Source organism: Pseudophryne corroboree, chromosome 2 (genome assembly GCF_028390025.1).
Source record: "Pseudophryne corroboree isolate aPseCor3 chromosome 2, aPseCor3.hap2, whole genome shotgun sequence".
Taxonomy (NCBI): domain Eukaryota; kingdom Metazoa; phylum Chordata; class Amphibia; order Anura; family Myobatrachidae; genus Pseudophryne; species Pseudophryne corroboree.
The window spans coordinates 327,205,939-327,225,836 of record NC_086445.1 but is presented as its reverse complement, the minus strand read 5'-3'; positions in this window follow the sequence as shown (position 1 = coordinate 327,225,836).

The window sequence follows — 19,898 nt, the reverse complement described above, 5'->3', positions numbered from 1 at the left end:
ATTAAAACATTTTGCATAGATAATACTTTCTATCGTATTTTCAGTAAATGAAAAACTCTGGTACCTTATCCTTCTTGACTCTAATGCTAATCCTAAACAAAGCTTTCTTGTGTCCGAAATACACAACATAAACTTATTCTGAAAGACTGATACACTTATCCATATTCAGTTAGCTGTAATGTGAGGTCACAATGCACAGCTGTCCACATCAGAGCTTAATGTGGTAGCCCAACATTACATATTTTCTTGTGCACCTCTGTCATGGGTTTCAAAGAAGAACCTGTGATTTTGGCAGTCACAAGGCACCAGAGAAACTGTTGTAATACTGACATATCCCTGTCTTTGCTGCTAATTAAATACACCCCAAAGATCACAATAACACAGACTGACACAGAGAATCACAGAATCACAATGACAGACACTAAAAACCTCTTACGAGGAGGGGTGGTGGGTGGTATTTTGTCCACTAGGTAGTGCCACCCTCTTAGTTCATTTGCCAATATGGAGGAGCAGCAACAAGTAACTTTACAGGCAATAAATAGCCAGCTGCTGCCCTTAGTCAGTATACAGTGCACAGTGAGCGGGCACTGCTGAGTAAATAAAGACAAATTACTGTATTAACAGCTGGTATCCTGACCATCCGGATCCTTCCCGGATCCCATTGATATAATCATTAGTTCAGTTTTCTTCTAAATCCTGGCACCTAGTTTTGCTTAGTGGTGGCACCTGACTGTAATTTTTTCCTAGGAACATTTTTACTGCTGATTCAGTCCAAATGTACACAAGTTATGCAATACAATATTGGAACATTTCCAGGTAAGATGTTTCCTGGGACAAATTTTTAAAACATCTATCCATGGAAACTATCCATGGAAATTAAGGACAATTAGCAACTGTGCAGTATTAAAATTGTAATACCCTATACAAGACAGCAGTTTGCTGCCATTTTTTATAAGGAATATCATACACTAGACTGTTTTTCACTATGTGGGTGATTCAGATGTGGTTGGAGTAGTGTTACATGCATCAAAATACTGATTATCGTTTCTTTGCGCATGTTCAGGACCCTTTCTGTACATGCGAAAATGGGTCCTGCAATGACAGATGCAGATTGGCATCAGACTGTCAGTTTCTCTAGATGGAGGTTTGTGGCCACCATTGCAGGGGAAGGAAGAGCAATGGGGGAAAGAGAAGAAAGACTCTTTGTTGGGGCACACTTGGACAAATTAATGAAATTAAAATGTAACTTTTATTCATAATTTGCATAAAATAGTTAACACAGACAAATATAACATGGATTTCACCTAAGGGGGAGTAAAGTTTATCGGTGTCAGTGTCTTGATTTCAAAATCCTATTATTGGGCACCAAACTTAACCCTTTGTTGTATCATATAATTTTGAGTGCATCTCAGGTGAAAATATAAAAAAAGCACAGATATCGATAATATCATTGATTCACAGAGCACAGGCATATTTATTTATTGTTTGTCAGCAGGATTCTACCTTTGCATTAGAACATTGCTGATACACACATTATCTAAACAATTGTGTACATTATACCTGTGGTTTGTGATATACCGTATATACCTATCAGCTAATGCAATTTTAATATCCAAGTCTCAGCTATCTTGGGAGTTCCTTTTTATGAATACAATCATTATGTTTTTTGCTCACAGAGATGTATAATTTATCATACTGTCTATTATCTTCTTACTGGCTTGGGATATACATATCTTATTTACACTATCTCCAGCAACCTTGTCAGCTCCAATACATACGCAAAGATATGCACATTGAGAACAAACTGACACTTCTTGGGTTGTATACCTCCATATTTCTCCTGTGCCACAACTAACTATTCTGCCTTCATCTCTAATATCTCAATAGCCAACGGTATCTCCTCTCTCTCACCCATCTTCTGCAATAACATTGTAAGACAGTGGGCAGCAGAAGTGGGGATACCTTAACCTATTTGCTTGCCACTAGATCATTCGAGTACTCTCTTATCCATTGCCAGATAATCAGCTTTCTGCAATGCATTTGTAACAGAGGCTCTGTGCAATATTTATTGGACATCAGAAGTACTCCTTTTGGTATCTATGTCATAAACCACACTCCCTCATTTGTTAAACCGAAGCAATACTGCCAAACTTCGCTGGCTATGCCCAATCTCCATGATCTTGGAAGCAAAGTAGTGATAGGCATGATCAGTACTTGGATGGGAAAACACCTTGGAACATCAGGTGCAGTAAATAAATCTAAAATAGAAACAAAAAGCAGCAGTGGTGGAGCAACCTATGACTTATACCACTATCCTACAAACTCCATATTTCTCTCTAGACAACTTGACGCAGGGGTCTAATAGTCAGAAGCTGACCAATTCTTACCTGAAACCATAAGAGGCAACTTTACCTCTCTCCAACTCTCCCAACACTTTTTCTCTCGTGGAGAAATCTGAGCTCGATAGCTACACCCAACTTACAATTAGAAGTGGTACCCAGAGGTAGGACTATGAGCAGTATTTTACCAAGAGAGTGATCACCAAAGAGCACATTACTATCTACATAATTTATGTATTTATTTCTAATGAATTGTGCTCTTTGAATCATTGATATTATTGATATCCTTGCTTTTTAAATATTTTCACCTGAGATGCACTCAAACTTATATGATACAACAAAGTTGTATCATATAAGTTAAGTTATGTGTCCAATGATAGGATATGGAAATCAAGATACAGACACCGATAAACTTTACTCCCACTTTGGTGAAATTCCATGTTATAGTTGTCTGTGTGTTAACTATTTTATGCAAATTATGAATAAAAGTTACATTTTAATTTCATTCGTTTGTCCAAGTGTGCCCCAACAAAGAGTCTTTCTTCTCTTTCCCCCATTGCCATACATACCACTGACTCTGGTAGCACTACCAACACTAGATACACGAGATACCCTTCACAGGGACCACTCATGAATTTATGGTTGGTTTTTCAGAGATACCTAAAAAGGGAAATCTCTGAATCCGCAGTCTTGTGCGTCGCCAAACCCCATTAAGCTCTCATAGGGGAAGAAAGAGGCGAGGATCTCTGTCGGATGACTGAGATTTCCTGGATTCTAGGTTGCCGCAGCGGAAGCCGGCTTGTGCGACCCCATGGGTCATGTAGCCAGCCATTGGTGTCGGGAATAATCTGATATTGCGTCCTAGGATGCTGCTCATATCAATAACACAGCAAGAGGCCTGACACCACCTGCTGTATTGCCATATTAATGCTATTGCTGCTGCTTCTATGTAAGCAGCAGCAATAACAACTCCAACCACATCTAAAGTACACCTTATGAGTAAAAAGCTGTTAGATTAATACAGTGAATTATGATAAACAGTATTACAGACCTAGAGCTTATTCTCTATTAGGTGGAGTTATACATACAGTAAGGTGAAAATGAATGTACAAATCAATATAAAAGAATAATATCATACAAATCACAGGTATTATCTCAGCAATATGAAATTTTCCAAGTTCTCTTCTAGTGGACCTTACTTGTTTTTAAAAATGTATAATTGGGTACATAGTGTATTGCGCTTGTCTAAATGATGTGTGAGAAATGACAGCTGTATCACATTACCACTAAGGCTTAGACAAGTTGTGTTATTTTGTGGTGGAAGTTCTGTATTTATACCACTATCACCCAATTATGTTTAAAAGGTAACTTTACCAATTTAAAAAAAAATTGGTTTAAAAAAAAAAAAAAAATATATATATATATATATATATCTACATAAATCAATTGAACAATACATGATGCATACAGCAAAAAAGCCATACAAATAAATTACCTTTTGCTACAATACTAAACAATAACACCATAAGCTAAAAAGGGTTGTGCCATTTCCATAGTGACATCAAAACTTCTGGTTTGTACCTCATAGTAACTGGCTCTAAATTAATTGCTAGGTTCTCTATTAAAGTCCGCTAAATACGGAAACTAGTTTTTAGCCATTTATCTCCTCCGATGTAGACTATTCTGCATTGCTTAGTCCTTCCCCAGCAGCAACCAGTGTACCTTGTTACCAGATTTAGGGGGTTATTCTGACCTGATCGCATGCTAGCTATTTTTTGCAGTGCTGCGGTCAGGTCAAAACTCAGCAAAACTGCGCATGTGTATGAACCACAATTCACAGGTGTGTCGTATGGGTACAAAGCAGATCAGTGCTGGGCGATGGATTTAACAAAGAATCTATCTGATCGCAGCACTGCAAAAAACAGCTAGCGAGCGATCAACTCGTAATGACCCCCTTAGTCACCAGGCTATATCCATTTCCTAGTGCTTCTTTGCTGGAACGCATATTGGGGGTCATTCTGAGTTGATCGCACGCTGCAACTTTTTGCAGCATGTGTGATCAGATAGTCGCCGCCTATGGGGGAGTGTATTTTAGCTGTGCAAGTGTGCAAACGCTTGTGCAGGGGAGCTGTACAAAAACATTTTGTGTAGTTTCTGAGTAGCTCTAAACTTACTCAGGCACTGCGATCAATTCAGCCTGTCAGGTCCCAAAATTTACGTCAGACATCCGCCCTGCAAACGCCTGGACACGCCTGCATTTTCCTCTCCACTCCCATAAAATGGTCTGTTGCCACCCCGGAATGCCTCCCTGCTGTCAGTCACCTTGCGATCGCCGCTGCGATCAAAATCTTCGTTAGAACAATCGCTGCCTGGCATTCCCCATCGCCGGGCAGCGACGTGCCTGTGCATTGCGGCCGCAGCGCATTCTGGACCCGATCACACGGCTGTGAAAAACTGCAGCGTGCAATCGGGTCGGAATGACCCCCATTGCTGGAAAACGGAAAATGCATTGTAGCTAAAAAAAGGGTGTACTGTATGTAAAAAGAATTAAAAAAAATATGGGTAAATAGGGAGTTTGGGGATCTATATAGGAAGCTTTTGGCAAATAAATGAATCAGAGGAAAACACAATATATATATATATATATATATATATATATATATGTAGAACACTATATACAGTAAACATAATTATAAAATCTACACAAAAAAAGCATTGTTTAAACCATGGGGTTCAAGATTTTATTTCACAAATAGACTCTGTTCCTACTTTTGCTAAACTGTTTCTATACCTTTTGTTCGCCAATTTACTACTATCCTTTTTGATGTCTATAATGTTTTTAATACATTTAAAGGTGCACTTATGTTGAGCATTAAAACGTTTCGATAGAGAATGTTTAAAAAAAACTTTTTTATGTTAAGAAGGTGCTCTGACTATTTATCTTTCAACATCCTTGATGATCTATTGTAGTATGCACAAGCATACTATAAGGTAAATATAATTACATATTATAATAATAATAATAATAATATATTTTTTTACATTTTGTTAGTGTAATTTGAAATTAAGTTTTCAGTTTTACTAGATTGATTGATGAGATTTTAAAATGTTTCATGTCCCACACATATGAATTCCTTTGGTGTCTATTGTACCACTTCTGTTTTTCTGGAATGGCATTCTTACCTAATTTGTTTTTCACGTTGGTATCTTTTTAAGAGGAAAAAGAGCCAAAATGAAGTCATTAATATAGGATCCTGACCCAACTGATGCCAATCTGCCAGATGCCAATGATTTAAAAAAAAAAATCATTCAAATAGTTTGTACTGACTATTAAAAATAGAAATTAAGGGTAGAGCTATAGACGCTATTTTTTCAATAAATGAATGATGAGTCTATATGTGATTCAGAGAAACCTTTCTTTATTAATTTTTCCTTTAATTCCTCTGTGTGTGTCCCTAAAATGACAGTATTTTGTCAGGCAATTCCTCCAAAATGTTTTGAATTTGACCTTTTGAAACATTTTCAAGCCATCTAGGGTGATAGTAATAATCTATAACCTATATACTATAAGAGTTGCTTCCTGCAGGCTTATTGTAATTTTTTGTATAACATAAGTTCCCTTCCATATACATCACCATATCTAGGAAATGTATCTCCTTTTAACTGCTATTACTGTAAATGTTTAATGAATATTGTATGTGTTAACAGTTAACCCCTTACAAAATTTCTCTCAATCCTCCTCGTTGGTGTTTCATATAAACAGAATATCATCTTTGAATCTGATTCATAGTGATATATTTATTTTGTAAATATTATTCCATATAACTTTATTTTGCCACCATCTCATTAATATGTTTGCACATGATGGTAGGAAATGTGTATCTATTGTTGTACCCCATTTTTATTTGTAAAATTTGCAAATAAACTAAAATAAATTGCTGTTTAAAATGAAACATATTCCATCATTGATAAAATTAATGTTATTGTTTCCTAACTCACTTGCTTGAGGAAATAATTGACTGCCTCGATAACCAACTCATGGATGATGATTGCGTGCAATGAACACATGTCTGTAGTCACTAACATATAATCTGCTTTAATTCCCAGGGATTTCATTTACTTTATAACATCTATGCCATCTTTACTATATTATTAATTTTGATAACCTATAGTTTTAGATGGAAAACCAGAAAGTAATGCAATCTGTACCTACAATGATAGGGTGACATGGTTGATTGACACTATCTTTATGAATTGTAGGTGCTATATACATAACAGGAAGTACTGGATGTTCTTTAATGCTGTACTTGGCCTCCTGTAATGGTGCTGCTATTTTATATTGATTTTTATCTTGGTATATCATGCTAATAAGGTTTCTTTCAGTCTTGCTTGGGTTACACTGTAATAAGGTATATGTACCCTTATCATTAGGTGGCATAGGATTCCCCCTTTGAACTTGTTGGTGTTTATAATCACCACCCCTAATCCCTTGTCTGTGGGTTTAATGGTAATATCCCTACTTAGTCCAAACTTTCTATCACCAATATTTCTTTTATAGTCAGGTTTGTTTTTTGTCCCATTCTACTGTCATTTTTTCAATATCTGCACAAACGACAGTAATGTGGAAACTTTCCAAAAAGTATGGTCTGGTAAATATGAGATTTAACGTAGATTTAAGTCTAAACATATTTCTTTTTTCATACTGCAACTGTCCCCTTTATTACTAAAAAAGTTCAGCTATATTTTTATATGTACAGATATGTTTCATATTTATTTAGTTTGTTCTTGCGGGCAAATTTAAGTCCTTTTATAAGGCTGGATTCTGCCTCTGTATTCAGTGTATGTGAACTGAGCTTGGAAATCTTAGTCTTATGGCCAGATTCAGTTAGCCATGGTTACCTACCGCAGGCTAATTGATCTGCCGGAGATATTAAATTAGAGCCCACTGCAGCCCGCGGTCAGCCCACAGACTGCAATTAATGCTGATTTTTGTTCAAGTCTGAGGGTGGCTTAAACAGAAATCAGCATTAAATGCCCCGGACTCGGGTGCCGCAAACGTGTTGACTAGAGATGAGCGGGTTCGGTTTCTCTGAATCCGAACCCGCCAGAACTTCATGTTTTTTTTCACGGGTCCGAGCGACTCGGATCTTCCCGCCTTGCTCGGTTAACCCGAGCGCGCCCGAACGTCATCATGACGCTGTCGGATTCTCGCGAGGCTCGGATTCTATCGCGAGACTCGGATTCTATATAAGGAGCCGCGCGTCGCCGCCATTTTCACACGTGCATTGAGATTGATAGGGAGAGGACGTGGCTGGCGTCCTCTCCATTTAGATTATAAGAGACTGAGAGAGATTTACTGGAGCTGACTAGGAGGAGTACTGTTACTGTAGAAGTGTAGAGACTGAGTGGAGAGAGTTTACTAGTGAGGACAGTGCAGTTTACTTTATAATCCGTTCTCTGCCTGAAAAAAGCGATACACAGCACACAGTGACTCAGTCACATACCATATCTGTGTGCACTGCTCAGGCTCAGGCCAGTGTGCTGCATCATCTATTATCTATATATAATATTATATATATCTGTCTGACTGCTCAGCTCACACAGCTTATAATTGTGGGGGAGACTGGGGAGCACTACTGCAGTGCCAGTTATAGGTTATAGCAGGAGCCAGGAGTACATAATATATTATATAGTGAGTGACCACCAGACACACAGTGCAGTTTATTTAATATATCCGTTCTCTGCCTGAAAAAAGCGATACACACAGTGACTCAGTCAGTCACATACCATATCTGTGTGCACTGCTCAGGCTCAGGCCAGTGTGCTGCATCATCTATATATATTATATATCTGTCTGACTGCTCAGCTCACACAGCTTATAATTGTGGGGGAGACTGGGGAGCACTACTGCAGTGCCAGTTATAGGTTATAGCAGGAGCCAGGAGTACATAATATATTATATAGTGAGTGACCACCAGACACACAGTGCAGTTTATTTAATATATCCGTTCTCTGCCTGAAAAAAGCGATACACACAGTGACTCAGTCAGTCACATACCATATCTGTGTGCACTGCTCAGGCTCAGGCCAGTGTGCTGCATCATCTATATATATTATATATCTGTCTGACTGCTCAGCTCACACAGCTTATAATTGTGGGGGAGACTGGGGAGCACTACTGCAGTGCCAGTTATAGGTTATAGCAGGAGCCAGGAGTACATATTATATTAAAATTAAACAGTGCACACTTTTGCTGCAGGAGTGCCACTGCCAGTGTGACTGACCAGTGACCTGACCACACTGACCACCAGTATAGTTAGTAGTATACTTATATTGTGATTGCCTGAAAAAGTTAAACACTCGTCGTGTGACTTCACTTGTGTGTTTTTTTTTTTTTTATTCTATAAAAATAAAACTCATTCTGCTGACAGACAGTGTCCAGCAGGTCCGTCATTATATAATATATAATATATACCTGTCCGGCTGCAGTAGTGATATATATATATTTTTTATATCATTTATCATCCAGTCGCAGCAGACACAGTACGGTAGTTCACGGCTGTGGCTACCTCTGTGTCTCTGCACTCGGCAGGCAGTCCGTCCATAATTGTAATACCACCTAACCGTGGATTTTTTTCATTCTTCTTTATACATACATAGTTACATAGACATCTTCTCTTTATCAACCAGTCTATATTAGCTGCAGACACAGTACAGTACGGTAGTTCACGGCTGTGGCTACCTCTGTGTCTGCACTCGGCAGGCAGTCCGTCCATAATTGTATACCACCTAACCGTGGTTTTTTTTCATTCTTCTTTATACATACATAGTTACATAGACATCTTCTCTTTATCAACCAGTCTATATTAGCTGCAGACACAGTACAGTACGGTAGTTCACGGCTGTGGCTACCTCTGTGTCTGCACTCGGCAGGCAGTCCGTCCATAATTGTATACCACCTAACCGTGGATTTTTTTCAGTCTTCTTTATACATACATAGTTACATAGACATCTTCTCTTTATCAACCAGTCTATATTAGCTGCAGACACAGTACAGTACGGTAGTTCACGGCTGTGGCTACCTCTGTGTCTGCAGTCGGCAGGCAGTCCATAATTGTATACTAGTATCCATCTCCATTGTTTACCTGAGGTGCCTTTTAGTTGTGCCTATTAAAATATGGAGAACAAAAATGTTGAGGTTCCAAAATTAGGGAAAGATCAAGATCCACTTCCACCTCGTGCTGAAGCTGCTGCCACTAGTCATGGCCGAGACGATGAAATGCCAGCAACGTCGTCTGCCAAGGCCGATGCCCAATGGCATAGTACAGAGCATGTCAAAACCAAAACACCAAATATCAGTAAAAAAAGGACTCCAAAACCTAAAATAAAATTGTCGGAGGAGAAGCGTAAACTTGCCAATATGCCATTTACCACACGGAGTGGCAAGGAACGGCTGAGGCCCTGGCCTATGTTCATGGCTAGTGGTTCAGCTTCACATGAGGATGGAAGCACTCAGCCTCTCGCTAGAAAAATGAAAAGACTCAAGCTGGCAAAAGCAGCACAGCAAAGAACTGTGCATTCTTCGAAATCCCAAATCCACAAGGAGAGTCCAATTGTGTCGGTTGCGATGCCTGACCTTCCCAACACTGGACATGAAGAGCATGCGCCTTCCACCATTTGCACGCCCCCTGCAAGTGCTGGAAGGAGCACCCGCAGTCCAGTTCCTGATAGTCAGATTGAAGATGTCAGTGTTGAAGTACACCAGGATGAGGAGGATATGGGTGTTGCTGGCGCTGGGGAGGAAATTGACCAGGAGGATTCTGATGGTGAGGTGGTTTGTTTAAGTCAGGCACCCGGGGAGACACCTGTTGTCCGTGGGAGGAATATGGCCGTTGACATGCCAGGTGAAAATACCAAAAAAATCAGCTCTTCGGTGTGGAGGTATTTCACCAGAAATGCGGACAACAGGTGTCAAGCCGTGTGTTCCCTTTGTCAAGCTGTAATAAGTAGGGGTAAGGACGTTAACCACCTCGGAACATCCTCCCTTATACGTCACCTGCAGCGCATTCATAATAAGTCAGTGACAAGTTCAAAAACTTTGGGTGACAGCGGAAGCAGTCCACTGACCGGTAAATCCCTTCCTCTTGTAACCAAGCTCACGCAAACCACCCCACCAACTCCCTCAGTGTCAATTTCCTCCTTCCCCAGGAATGCCAATAGTCCTGCAGGCCATGTCACTGGCAATTCTGACGAGTCCTCTCCTGCCTGGGATTCCTCCGATGCATCCTTGCGTGTAACGCCTACTGCTGCTGGCGCTGCTGTTGTTGCCGCTGGGAGTCGATGGTCATCCCAGAGGGGAAGTCGTAAGCCCACTTGTACTACTTCCAGTAAGCAATTGACTGTTCAACAGTCCTTTGCGAGGAAGATGAAATATCACAGCAGTCATCCTACTGCAAAGCGGATAACTGAGGCCTTGACAACTATGTTGGTGTTAGACGTGCGTCCGGTATCCGCCGTTAGTTCACAGGGAACTAGACAATTTATTGAGGCAGTGTGCCCCCGTTACCAAATACCATCTAGGTTCCACTTCTCTAGGCAGGCGATACCGAGAATGTACACGGACGTCAGAAAAAGACTCACCAGTGTCCTAAAAAATGCAGTTGTACCCAATGTCCACTTAACCACGGACATGTGGACAAGTGGAGCAGGGCAGGGTCAGGACTATATGACTGTGACAGCCCACTGGGTAGATGTATGGACTCCCGCCGCAAGAACAGCAGCGGCGGCACCAGTAGCAGCATCTCGCAAACGCCAACTCTTTCCTAGGCAGGCTACGCTTTGTATCACCGCTTTCCAGAATACGCACACAGCTGAAAACCTCTTACGGCAACTGAGGAAGATCATCGCGGAATGGCTTACCCCAATTGGACTCTCCTGTGGATTTGTGGCATCGGACAACGCCAGCAATATTGTGTGTGCATTAAATATGGGCAAATTCCAGCACGTCCCATGTTTTGCACATACCTTGAATTTGGTGGTGCAGAATTTTTTAAAAAACGACAGGGGCATGCAAGAGATGCTGTCGGTGGCCAGAAGAATTGCGGGACACTTTCGGCGTACAGGCACCACGTACAGAAGACTGGAGCACCACCAAAAACTACTGAACCTGCCCTGCCATCATCTGAAGCAAGAAGTGGTAACGAGGTGGAATTCAACCCTCTATATGCTTCAGAGGTTGGAGGAGCAGCAAAAGGCCATTCAAGCCTATACAATTGAGCACGATATAGGAGGTGGAATGCACCTGTCTCAAGTGCAGTGGAGAATGATTTCAACGTTGTGCAAGGTTCTGATGCCCTTTGAACTTGCCACACGTGAAGTCAGTTCAGACACTGCCAGCCTGAGTCAGGTCATTCCCCTCATCAGGCTTTTGCAGAAGAAGCTGGAGGCATTGAAGAAGGAGCTAAAAGGGAGCGATTCCGCTAGGCATGTGGGACTTGTGGATGCAGCCCTTAATTCGCTTAACAAGGATTCACGGGTGGTCAATCTGTTGAAATCAGAGCACTACATTTTGGCCACCGTGCTCGATCCTAGATTTAAAGCCTACCTTGGATCTCTCTTTCCGGCAGACACAAGTCTGCTGGGGTTGAAAGACCTGCTGGTGACAAAATTGTCAAGTCAAGCGGAACGCGACCTGTCAACATCTCCTCCTTCACATTCTCCCGCAACTGGGGGTGCGAGGAAAAGGCTCAGAATTCCGAGCCCACCCGCTGGCGGTGATGCAGGGCAGTCTGGAGCGACTGCTGATGCTGACATCTGGTCCGGACTGAAGGACCTGACAACGATTACGGACATGTCGTCTACTGTCACTGCATATGATTCTCTCAACATTGATAGAATGGTGGAGGATTATATGAGTGACCGCATCCAAGTAGGCACGTCACACAGTCCGTACTTATACTGGCAGGAAAAAGAGGCAATTTGGAGGCCCTTGCACAAACTGGCTTTATTCTACCTAAGTTGCCCTCCCACAAGTGTGTACTCCAAAAGAGTGTTTAGTGCCGCCGCTCACCTTGTCAGCAATCGGCGTACGAGGTTACATCCAGAAAATGTGGAGAAGATGATGTTCATTAAAATGAATTATAATCAATTCCTCCGCGGAGACATTGACCAGCAGCAATTGCCTCCACAAAGTACACAGGGAGCTGAGATGGTGGATTCCAGTGGGGACAAATTGATAATCTGTGAGGAGGGGGATGTACACGGTGATATATCGGAGGGTGAAGATGAGGTGGACATCTTGCCTCTGTAGAGCCAGTTTGTGCAAGGAGAGATTAATTGCTTCTTTTTTTGGGGGGGTCCAAACCAACCCGTCATATCAGTCACAGTCGTGTGGCAGACCCTGTCACTGAAATGATGGGTTGGTTAAAGTGTGCATGTCCTGTTTTGTTTATATAACATAAGGGTGGGTGGAGGGCCCAAGGACAATTCCATCTTGCACCTCTTTTTTCTTTTCTTTTTCTTTGCATCATGTGCTGATTGGGGAGGGTTTTTTGGAAGGGACATCCTGCGTGACACTGCAGTGCCACTCCTAGATGGGCCCGGTGTTTGTGTCGGCCACTAGGGTCGCTAATCTTACTCACACAGTCAGCTACCTCATTGCGCCTCTTTTTTTCTTTGCGTCATGTGCTGTTTGGGGAGGGTTTTTTGGAAGGGACATCCTGCGTGACACTGCAGTGCCACTCCTAGATGGGCCCGGTGTTTGTGTCGGCCACTAGGGTCGCTAATCTTACTCACACAGCTACCTCATTGCGCCTCTTTTTTTCTTTGCGTCATGTGCTGTTTGGGGAGGGTTTTTTGGAAGGGACATCCTGCGTGACACTGCAGTGCCACTCCTAGATGGGCCCGGTGTTTGTGTCGGCCACTAGGGTCGCTAATCTTACTCACACAGCTACCTCATTGCGCCTCTTTTTTTCTTTGCGTCATGTGCTGTTTGGGGAGGGTTTTTTGGAAGGGCCATCCTGCGTGACACTGCAGTGCCACTCCTAGATGGGCCCGGTGTTTGTGTCGGCCACTAGGGTCGCTAATCTTACTCACACAGCTACCTCATTGCGCCTCTTTTTTTCTTTGCGTCATGTGCTGTTTGGGGAGGGTTTTTTGGAAGGGACATCCTGCGTGACACTGCAGTGCCACTCCTAGATGGGCCCGGTGTTTGTGTCGGCCACTAGGGTCGCTTATCTTACTCACACAGCGACCTCGGTGCAAATTTTAGGACTAAAAATAATATTGTGAGGTGTGAGGTATTCAGAATAGACTGAAAATGAGTGTAAATTATGGTTTTTGAGGTTAATAATACTTTGGGATCAAAATGACCCCCAAATTCTATGATTTAAGCTGTTTTTTAGTGTTTTTTGAAAAAAACACCCGAATCCAAAACACACCCGAATCCGACAAAAAAAATTCGGTGAGGTTTTGCCAAAACGCGTTCGAACCCAAAACACGGCCGCGGAACCGAACCCAAAACCAAAACACAAAACCCGAAAAATTTCAGGCGCTCATCTCTAGTGTTGACCCATATATCTGGAAACTTATTCTGGATACTAGGGGTTAACACTCACTAACGAGTAATTTACTGAGTGCGGAAAAGGGTCTGTAATTGATTAGCCCTAAGCATTAATGCCCAAGGCTACCACCCTTTTCCTGGCGAAGTTAATTACCACATCTAATTGAATCCAGCCCTTAGTATTCTCACTTTTCTGGGATTTATGAATAATAAACTATTTTTTAGTTTTTAGTAGTTTTACTAAGTCCCTTTCCCATTTCCCTCTCAATGTTTACATGTATTCTTCATGAATTCCACTTGTTTTCCTATTGTTTATTTTGTACTTTGTATGGTGGTTGGTGATTGCAATCTGTAAACACAGCTGACCCACTTTAGTTGCTCAGGAAATATTTTGTTCATTAAACATCGTAATAATACTGAAGACATCATCTACAATTGATTACTTTAGACTAAACAAGTTTCTTCATACTGGATCTATTTTAAAGTGCCTCAACACACATTTTCAGACTTTGCCTATTATTAGATTACTGAAGCACCACATTTTAGCACTTTTTAGTTTATTACTGGCTGTTTTATCTGATCCCATTTTTTCGTCAACCCAATTTTAACCATTCCTCACAACAGTCCACCCCCTCATCACATGTGCCGTTTTACCTTCACTTGTTATAGTATATAGGTTTAAATATCTGTACTACTGTATATGTTTTCTTGATTAAAGCTCTTTTTTAACAAAGTTTTTCAAGGGTTATCCTACTGACAAGTGCAGTCACTTATTCCATCATTTGAAGAACTCACTCTTTTAAAACAACAGCTTTTGTCCATACGCTGGGTGTTTTATCACATTTTTATTTGTAAATGTGGGTAACACTGCCTCAGTATGGGTGCCTCCATCATGACCATGTCACAGTATTCCCTATCTACCAACCAGGCCCACTGTTCTGACCATCTAATCTGTGCAACCAAAGGGTGCCCTATTTAAGGTTTTTCCTGCATTCCAACCACTGGCATATCCTACCATCCTGCAACAACTTCACTCATGTGTATATTTCCTGACTCCAGTCTGTATTCCTGCTGCTCTTTTCTCTGTTACTTGTGCTACCAGCTTTCTATCCTGCAGACCTGCTATTAAGTGTTACCCGTGTGGCCATAGCTCTAAGCCAGCTCTATTATTTGCCACTGCTGCAACTCCCAGTACTGTATGCAACTACCAGCGCATCAAGAGAAATCTCAACTGCTGCAACTACCACTGCTGATTCTAATTACCAGCACATCTACAGTACTCATGCAACTACCAGCCTGTCTACAACTCCAAGAGTATCTCTGGTACTCTGTGCTGCTGCAACTACTAGCACTGACGGGTTTACCAATATTATAACCTCCAGTACTGACACCTATATTCAGCTTACCTGCATTCCCCATACTCATTTGTATATCAAGTTATAAGTTCTGACTGTAGTTTACTACAGATCCCAAATTTATTTGCATCTGAACTCTCATGAGAAGCTTCATTAGACTCCCATGCTTACTGCATTTATCTCTCACTTCAGCCAACAAATGGTCTCTAAACCGAGTAATCTAAGCCTAGTAAACTGACATCCAGAGCCTGGGCCAATCAAGAGCACTGCTGTCACTAACCCACATACAGATGTGTCCTCATACATCTTGCCTCAATATGACCTGCACCTCGAGATGCCTTACACAAGTGAGCTGGAAATTTGTGTGCAGAACTGTGGGTGTTAGTTTGGTGGTTGTTAGCTTGGACTTTACATATATGGCTTTAAGTGCATGAAACTCAGAGCCTGCAGGTGTGAGGCCTCTGCTCTCTCAGGCTCCTTGAGGACAAATGTGGAAACAGGTCCAGGGTCTCTGGGAACCAGCCACTTGAGGATGGCTGAACATAGAGATTATTATATTGATCAGGTACTCCTTCCTATCCTGGATGTTGTTGTTGATGTCCCAATGCTGTTGATATTGTTTGACTTCTCAGTAGATAATAATGTGACTTAATCCCTTTAGGAGTTGTACTGTTGATGTTTGTACTGTACCTAGTCGCAGGCTGGAAGGAGTTTGGCATGTGTGATAGCTCATCTGCCTGCTCAGCATACTCTAGTGCTGGGTCATCACCCTGGCCTCCAGTTGTATATGTTTCTTCTGCAAAAAACACATTAATAAATATGCCAAAAGTCTCTCAACAAACAGTATGGCATATAAGTATAAATTTCTGTAGGATACATTAGAACTTTTAGTTATAATTTATTAATTTGTGCATAACTACTGTTAACATGTCTGTCTTGTTTTTCTTTTGTTAAGGATATATCAGATGTTTAAACCAGTTTGATTTTTTAGGTAAAAAGTACTATAACAAGCCACTTGTCATTGAGAGGTTGTCCAGTAGTAGTGTGAGTAGTATTGAAGAGCGCTCATTGGAAATGGGTCAGAACTAGGTGGGCAAAGCAATACCAGGGGACAGGCAGAATCAAGTCAAAAATCAAAACCAGGAAGTCACGAGAAACAGTACCAAGGGAGCTGGTGAGGAGAATTCTCATACAGACCTGATTAGAAAACAGGTAAGTATGCAGGGAGTTCTAGCAGAACAGATGATGTAAAGCAGAATGTGAGACTAATATTCTGACACTGAATAGTGCTGTGAGACTTCCTTATAAAGGGAGGAGATTCAAATTTGGTGCATCTCACTTTAAATTTCAGAGTGGTGATAAGTGCATCCTTTAGCAGCAGAAATGGCCACAGTAGCAGCCAGAAAGCAGGGAGCTGCCAGCTGCACCTACAGTGGCTGAAGACAGTGACATGAGAAGCAAGAAGAAACTTCACCAGAAACCAACATGGAGCCACCATTGCCTTGGGGAACCAGTGTCACTAAACTCGGCAAGAAGGAACCGGGCTTTGGTGTACTGTGGCATTACCCTCTGCTCTAGATGTGGGCATGGAAAATTGCATGGCAGTTAAAGGTCACAGCCATTTAAGGACATATCCCAACATCTCTCCTCTGGACCAAAACTCTTTCAGTTCACCACATATTAAATAGATCATTGGGAGAATCTATAGTCCAGGATTTGCTTAACTTCATATTACTTCTTGTGATCAACTCAGGGAGGAAGGAGGGAACTTAGTAGTTGAAAACTGGTTAAAATTGCAGGTTTCAGATGAGATGTGAAAATTAGTAGGATTCTTGAGTGTCAGGGGGTAGTTTCAACCTGAAGTAGGATTCTTGAGTGTCAGGGGGTAGTTTCAACCTGAACACCACTGGATTGATAAATAACAGAATTTAGAAAGGCCTAGGGCATCTCAGAGCAAGTTTCATAGTAGGTACATTTAAACATAGAAGTTTAGTTGAAAGTCAAACCTTATCTCCTGGCTTTAGCAAAGGAACCTCCCTTTACTTTCTATTGGTGAAAAAATTATAATGAATAGAGGCTTTTTGTTGATTCCACTTTACCTTTTTCCAAATTTTAATAAAGTGTTTAATGGTGTTGCAAACTGCTTGAAAATGAACTGGTTGACAGGAGGAAAATTCTGGCAAATGTAGAAGAGAAAAAAAGCCTGAAGCCTCTTAAAAGAGGTTCTTATTGGCACATTTTGCCCATGGGAACAGTGAAACCCCCGATATAGATTCTGCAAAATTTCTCCAGGTCTTGACCATTACTCTGTTTCTTTTGACCATTACTCTGAGGAGAAAATTCTGACAAGTAGTTTACTTTAATGTGTAAACATTTGCAGAGAGCCCTTGAAAACTTGGAAGTGAACTGTACTCCCCAATCTGAAATTATGTTTTCAAAAAAGCCATGATGCCTGAAGATTTATTTAATAAATTTGTTGGCTATCTTTGGAGCTGAGGGTAATCCCTTTAAGAGTGCTTTAAAAAACATATCCACTACTACTCAGATGGAATTATGTTGGCAGAGTGTGCTGGGCTATCTGGTGCAGTGACGTCAGTCCACACACTTAGTGACTTAAACAGTAATGTAGGTTTATTTAGTGTACACAGGTGACTCAGATATAACACTGATAGCTGTAATTAGGAGCCCATATGTCACACAAGGTAATAGCATTAAGTAATGGTACTTATCAGGAGATGTCTGTGGTGGTAAAGCATGGAGGACTGCAAAGCCGTGCAGTCTGACTCCCACTGTAGAGTAGATGATGGATGCAGTGGAAACGCCGTGAGTCTCTGTAGCTAAGCTCTGCTCCCAGTATCAGTTCTGTACACTTGTACACCAGGATTCTGTGTGTCACACTCTTCTCACTCTCTCTGAGGTGGAGGAACAGGAACCAACATCACATGACTCCACCTCCGAGTGACTCTTGGCACTAGAGGTCTAACACTAGGGGATGCACCCATAGACTTATACACAGAAGGAGATAGGTACAGAGCGCACCATATCCTAACACTCCCCCTCACTCGAGACTGTCTTCGGTCACAAGAACTTGACATTTTATCAAACAAATCAATAGTCACTCCTGTAACCGAAAACATAATGTGAAGCAAAAACAGTCAGAATAAATCAACATTAACCATATTCTAGTCCACATTCCATCAGGAATTCAAGTAGCAAGTGTGATGAAAGTCCTTTTGTCAACATGTCAGCAATGTTTTCTTCACTTGCAACATATTCCACATTGACGTACTTTTCCACCAACTCACAAATTAAATTATGTCTTATAGCTATGTGCTTAGACCATCCAAGATGCTTTGTGCTACAAGAAAGATCAATTGCTCCCTTGTTATCACACTTTATGTTGATGAACTCACTGTGGTAAAGAAGACCTAATTCACATAAAGTCTCTCTTATCCAAAGCGCTTCTTTTGAAGTCTCTGTGAGTGCCATGTACTCTGCTTCTGTTGTAGAAAGAGCAACTGTGGTTTGTTTCCTACTTGCCCAGCTTACGGCTGTGCCTGCTAGTGCAAACAGGTATCCAATATAAGAACATCTTCCTCATCTGATCCCCAGTCGGCGTCACAGACTACTTTTAAGCTGGTATCTGATGATCTTGTAAACTTCAGCTTTAGTGAAATTGTACCTTTAAGGTACCTTAGTATTCTCTTTACTGCAGTCCAGTGTTGTCTCCCAGGATTATTTGCGAACTGGCTTGCCTGACTCACTGCATGTGTGATGCCTGGATGTGTCCCAATGCTTGCATACATCAAACTACCAATGGCATTTTGATAAGGGATTTCTTGCATTTCCACTATCTTCCTTTTTCTGCTTGGAGACATGGCCTTGACCATCTTTGTACTTTTATCAATGGGAGTACTTACTGGTTTTGCATCTGTAATTTCGTACCTGGAAATTATTGCCTCAATGTATTTTTGTTGGTCAATTGTGACAGTTCCCTCTTGCAGGTTTTGTACAATTTTCATACCTAATAGATGACTTGCAGGGCCTAGATATTTCAACTTGAATCTTTGTTTAAGATGGTGCTTGACATCAGTGATGTGATCTTCTTGACCTGCCAAAAGTAAATCATACACATAGACAGCTATAAAGAACAACTTTTTTTCTTTTTAATGTCAAATTTTATATAAAAGATGAGGTACAGTACAGAAATTTTCAGCGGTAGCCCGCAGCAGGATTTCTAGTACTTTAACAGACTCAACGGACAATACAGTATTTGAGAAGTCATTGTCTGATACAAAAACATCTCTGAAATCATGTTCACCTTTAAACAATTAAACAGTCTCATTGTATTTTTGTTATAATGAGAAACAGAGTGTGAACTAAGAGAAAAGAGGAAAAGGGAGAGATAGAGACAGAGATTAAAGGAGGTAAAGGATAATAAGAGAATAGGAAAGGAATAGATAAGAGGAGGGGGAAGTACCTCGACTGGTCAAGTCACTGTGTAACAATCAGGAGATCACTGTATTGGCATTTATACAGCTAGTGTACATAGGAGAGCAAAGGCCATTCAATGAAAGGAAGGGGGTGTTGAAAAAAGGAGGTCCATGGCTCCCAGACTTTAATGAAGATTTTGGAGGACCCCTT